The sequence below is a fragment of the Panulirus ornatus genome, chromosome 17 (genome assembly GCF_036320965.1).
Source record: "Panulirus ornatus isolate Po-2019 chromosome 17, ASM3632096v1, whole genome shotgun sequence".
Taxonomy (NCBI): Eukaryota; Metazoa; Arthropoda; class Malacostraca; order Decapoda; family Palinuridae; genus Panulirus; species Panulirus ornatus.
Window position 1 is genome coordinate 36247985 of NC_092240.1, and position 5417 is coordinate 36253401.

Sequence of the window (5417 nt, forward strand, 5' to 3'; positions counted from 1 at the left end):
GCAAGGTTATTAGGTACAGTAGGGTTGAGGGTCAAGTCAATTGGGAGGTAAGTTTGAATGGAGAAAAACTGGAGGAAGTAAAGTGTTTTAGATATCTGGGAGTGGATCTGGCAGTGGATGGAACCATGGAAGCGGAAGTGGATCATAGGGTGGGGGAGGGGGCGAAAATCCTGGGAGCCTTGAAGAATGTGTGGAAGTCGAGAACATTATCTTGGAAAGCAAAAATGGGTATGTTTGAAGGAATAGTGGTTCCAACAATGTTGTATGGTTGTGAGGCGTGGGCTATGGATAGAGTTGTGCGCAGGAGGATGGATGTGCTGGAAATGAGATGTTTGAGGACAATGTGTGGTGTGAGGTGGTTTGATTAAGTAACATAAGGGTAAGAGAGATGTGTGGAAATAAAAAGAGCGTGGTTGAGAGAGCAGAAGAGGGTGTTTTGAAATGGTTTGGGCACATGGAGAGAATGAGTGAGGAAAGATTGACCAAGAGGATATATGTGTCAGAGGTGGAGGGAACGAGGAGAAGTGGGAGACCAAATTGGAGGTGGAAAGATGGAGTGAAAAAGATTTTGTGTGATCGGGGCCTGAACATGCAGGAGGGTGAAAGGAGGGCAAGGAATAGAGTGAATTGGATCGATGTGGTATACCGGGGTTGACGTGTTGTCAGTGCATTGAATCAGGACATGTGAAGCGTCTGGGGTAAACCATGGAAAGCTGTGTAGGTATGTATATTTGCGTGTGTGGACGTATGTATAGACATGTGTATGGGGGTGGGATGGGCCAATTCTTTTGTCTGTTTCCTTGCGCTACCTCGCAAACGCGGGAGACAGCGACAAAGCAAAAAAAAAAAAAAAGTTTGCTTAGCATTCCTGGGAAATTATATGGGAGGGTACTGATTGAGAGGATGAAGGCATGTACAGAGCATCAGATTGGGGAAGAGCAGCGTGGTTTCAGAAGTGGTAGAGGATGTGTGAATCAGGTGTTTGCTTTGAAGAATGTATGTGAGAATTACTTAGAAAAGTAAATGGATTTGTATGTAGCATTTATGGATTTAGAGAAGGCATATGATAGAGTTGATAGAGAAGCTCTGTGGAAGGTATGAAGACTATATGGTGTGAGAGGCAAGCTGTTAGAAGCAGTGTAAAGTTTTTATCGAGGATGTAAGGCATGTGTACGTGTAGGAAGAGATGAAAGTGATTGGTTCTCATTGAATGTAGGTTTGTGGCACGGGTGTGTGATGTCTCCATGGTTGTTTAATTTGTTTATGGATGGGGTTGTTAGGGAGGTGAATGCACGAGTTTTGGAAAGAGGGGCAAGTATGCAGTCTGTTGTGGATGAGAGAGCTTGGGAAGTGAGTCAGTTGTTGTTTGCTGATGATACAGTGCTGGTGGCTGGTTCATGTAAGAAACTGTAGAGGCTGGTGACTGAGTTTGGCTGTGGATGGCACCATGGAAGCGGAAGTGAATCATAGGGTGGGGGAGGGGGCGAAAATCCTGGGAGCCTTGAAGAATGTGCTGAAGTCGAGAACATTATCTCCGAAAGCAAAAATGGGGATGTTTGAAGTAATAGTGGTTTCAACATTATATAGTTGCGAGGCATGGGGTATGGATAGAGTTATGCGGAGGAGGGTGGATGTGCTGGAAATGAGATGTTTGAGGACATTATGTGGTGTGAGATGGTTTGATCGAGTAAGTAATAATAGGGTAAGAGAGACGTATGGTAATAAAAAGATTGTGGCTGAGAGAGCAGAAGAGGGTGTTTTGAAATGGTTTGGTCACAGAGAGAATGAGTGAGGATATACTTGTTTCAGAGGTGGAGGAAATGAGGAGAAGTGGGAGACCAAATTGTAGGTGGAAAGATGGAGTGAAAAAGATTTAGAGTGATTAGGGCCTGAACATGCAGGAGGGTGAAAGGCATGCAAGGAATAGAGTGAATTGGAACGATGTGGTATACTGGGGTCAACATGCTGTCAGTGGATTGAACCAGGGCATGTGAAGCATCTGGGGTAAACCATGGAAAGTTCTGTGGGGCCTGGATGTGGAAAGGGAGCTGTGGTTTCGGTGCATTATAACATGAGAGCTAGAGACTGAGTGTGAACGAATGTGGCCTTTGTTTTCTTTTCCTAGCGCTACCTTGCACACATGAGGGGGGAAAGGGTTGGTTTTTTATATGTGGCGGGATGGCGATGGGAATGAATAAATGCAGACATTATGAATTATATACATGTGTATATATGTATATGTCTGTGTGTATTTATATGTATACGTTGTGATGTATAGGTATGTATACTTGCGTGTGTGGATGTGTATGTATATACATGTGTATTTGGGTGGGTTGGTCCATTTCTTTCACCTGTTTCCTTGCGCTACCTCGCTAACGCGGGAGACAGCGAGAAAGCAAAATAGATAGAATATATATAGGGGTTTAAGAATACTTCCCACGTATTACCTGCGTGTCGTAGAAGGCGACTAAAAGGGGAGGGAGCGGGGTCTGGAATTCCTCCCCTCTCGTTTTTTTTTTTAATTTTCCAAAAGAAGGAACAGAGGGGGGCCAGGTGAGGATATTCCAAAAAAGGCCCAGTCCTCTGTTCTTATGGATCTGGAGAAGGAATATGATGGAGTTGATAGAGATGCTCTGTGGAAGGTATTAAGAATATATGGTGTGGGAGGCAAGTTGTTAGAAGCAGTGAAAAGTTTTTATCGAGGATGTATGGCATGTGTACGTGTAGGAAGAGAGGAAAGTGATTGGTTCTCAGTGAATGTAGGTTTGCGGCAGGGGTGTGTGATGTCTCCATGGCTGTTTAATTTGTTTATGGATGGGGTTGTTAGGGAGGTAAATGCAAGAGTTTTGGAAAGAGGGGCAAGTATGAAGTCTGTTGGGGATGAGAGAGCTTGGGAAGTGAGTCAGTTGTTGTTCGCTGATGATACAGCGCTGGTGGCTGATTCATGTGAGAAACTGCAGAAGCTGGTGACTGAGTTTGTTAAAGTGTGTGAAAGAAGAAAGTTAAGAGTAAATGTGAATAAGAGCAAGGTTATTAGGTACAGTAGGGTTGAGGGTCAAGTCAACTGGGAGGTAAGTTTGAATGGAGAAAAACTGGAGGAAGTAAAGTGTTTTAGATATCTGGGAGTGGATCTGGCAGCGGATGGAACCATGGAAGCGGAAGTGGATCATAGGGTGGGGGAGGGGGCGAAAATTCTGGGAGCCTTGAAGAATGTGTGGAAGTCGAGAACATTATCTCGGAAAGCAAAAATGGGTATGTTTGAAGGAATAGTGGTTCCAACAATGTTGTATGGTTGTGAGGCGTGGGCTATGGATAGAGTTGTGCGCAGGAGGATGGATGTGCTGGAAATGAGATGTTTGAGGACAATGTGTGGTGTGAGGTGGTTTGATTGAGTAAGTAACATAAGGGTAAGAGAGATGTGTGGAAATAAAAAGAGCGTGGTTGAGAGAGCAGAAGAGGGTGTTTTGAAATGGTTTGGGCACATGGAGAGAATGACTGAGGAAAGATTGACCAAGAGGATATATGTGTCAGAGGTTGAGGGAACGAGGAGAAGTGGGAGACCAAATTGGAGGTGGAAAGATGGAGTGAAAAAGATTTTGTGTGATCGGGGCCTGAACATGCAGGAGGGTGAAAGGAGGGCAAGGAATAGAGTGAATTGGATCGATGTGGTATACTGGGGTTGACGTGCTGTCAGTGGATTGAATCAGTGCATGTGAAGTGTCTGGGGTAAACCATGGAAAGCTGTGTAGGTATGAATATTTGCGTGTGGACGTATGTATATACATGTGTATGGGGGTGGGTTGGGCCATTTCTTTCGTCTGTTTCCTTGCGCTACCTTGCAAACACGGGAGACAGCGACAAAGCAAAAAAAGAAAATATATATATATATATATATATATATATATATATATTTTTTTTTTTTTTTTTTTTTTTTTTTTTTTTTTTTTTTATACTTTGTCGCTGTCTCCCGCGTTTGCGAGGTAGCGCAAGGAAACAGACGAAAGAAATGGCCCAACCCCCCCCCCCCATACACATGTACATACACACGTCCACACACGCAAATATACATACCTACACAGCTTTCCATGGTTTACCCCAGACGCTTCACATGCCTTGCTTCAATCCACTGACAGCACGTCAACCCCTGTATACCACATGACTCCACTTCACTCTATTTCTTGCCCTCCTTTCACCCTCCTGCATGTTCAGGCCCCGATCACACAAAATCTTTTTCACTCCATCTTTCCACCTCCAATTTGGTCTCCCTCTTCTCCTCGTTCCCTCCACCTCCGACACATATATCCTCTTGGTCAATCTCTCCTCACTCATTCTCTCCATGTGCCCAAACCATTTCAAAACACCCTCTTCTGCTCTCTCAACCACGCTCTTTTTATTTCCACACATCTCTCTTACCCTTACGTTACTTACTCGATCAAACCACCTCACACCACACATTGTCCTCAAACATCTCATTTCCAGCACATCCATCCTCCTGCGCACATCTCTATCCATAGCCCACGCCTCGCAACCATACAACATTGTTGGAACCACTATTCCCTCAAACATACCCATTTTTGCTTTCCGAGATAGTGTTCTCGACTTCCACACATTTTTCAAGGCTCCCAAAATTTTCGCCCCCTCCCCCACCCTATGATCCACTTCCGCTTCCATGGTTCCATCCGCTGACAGATCCACTCCCAGATATCTAAAACACTTCACTTCCTCCAGTTTTTCTCCATTCAAACTCACCTCCCAATTGACTTGACCCTCACCCCTACTGTACCTAATAATATATATATATATATATATATATATATATCTTCCGCAAAGCTTTTACTACCTCTTCTCTGTTTACCAAATCATTTTCCCTAACCCTTTCACTTTGCACACCACCTCGACCAAAACACCCTATATCTGCCACTCTATCATCAAACACATTCAACAAACCTTCAAAATACTCACTCCATCTCCTTCTCACATCACCACTACTTGTTATCACCTCCCCATTTGCGCCCTTCACTGAAGTTCCCATTTGCTCCCTTGTCTTACGCACTTTATTTACCTCCTTCCAGAACATCTTTTTATTCTCCCTAAAATTTAATGATACTCTCTCACCCCAACTCTCATTTGCCCTCTTTTTCACCTCTTGCACCTTTCTCTTGACCTCCTGTCTCTTTCTTTTATACATTTCACACTCAATTGCATTTTTTCCTTGCAAAAATCGTCCAAATGCCTCTCTCTTCTCTTTCACTAATACTCTTACTTCTTCATCCCACCACTCACTACCCTTTCTAATCAACCCACCTCCCACTCTTCTCATGCCACAAGCATCTTTTGCGCAATCCATCACTGATTCCCTAAATACATCCCATTCCTCCCCCACTCCCCTTACTTCCATTGTTCTCACCTTTTTCCAT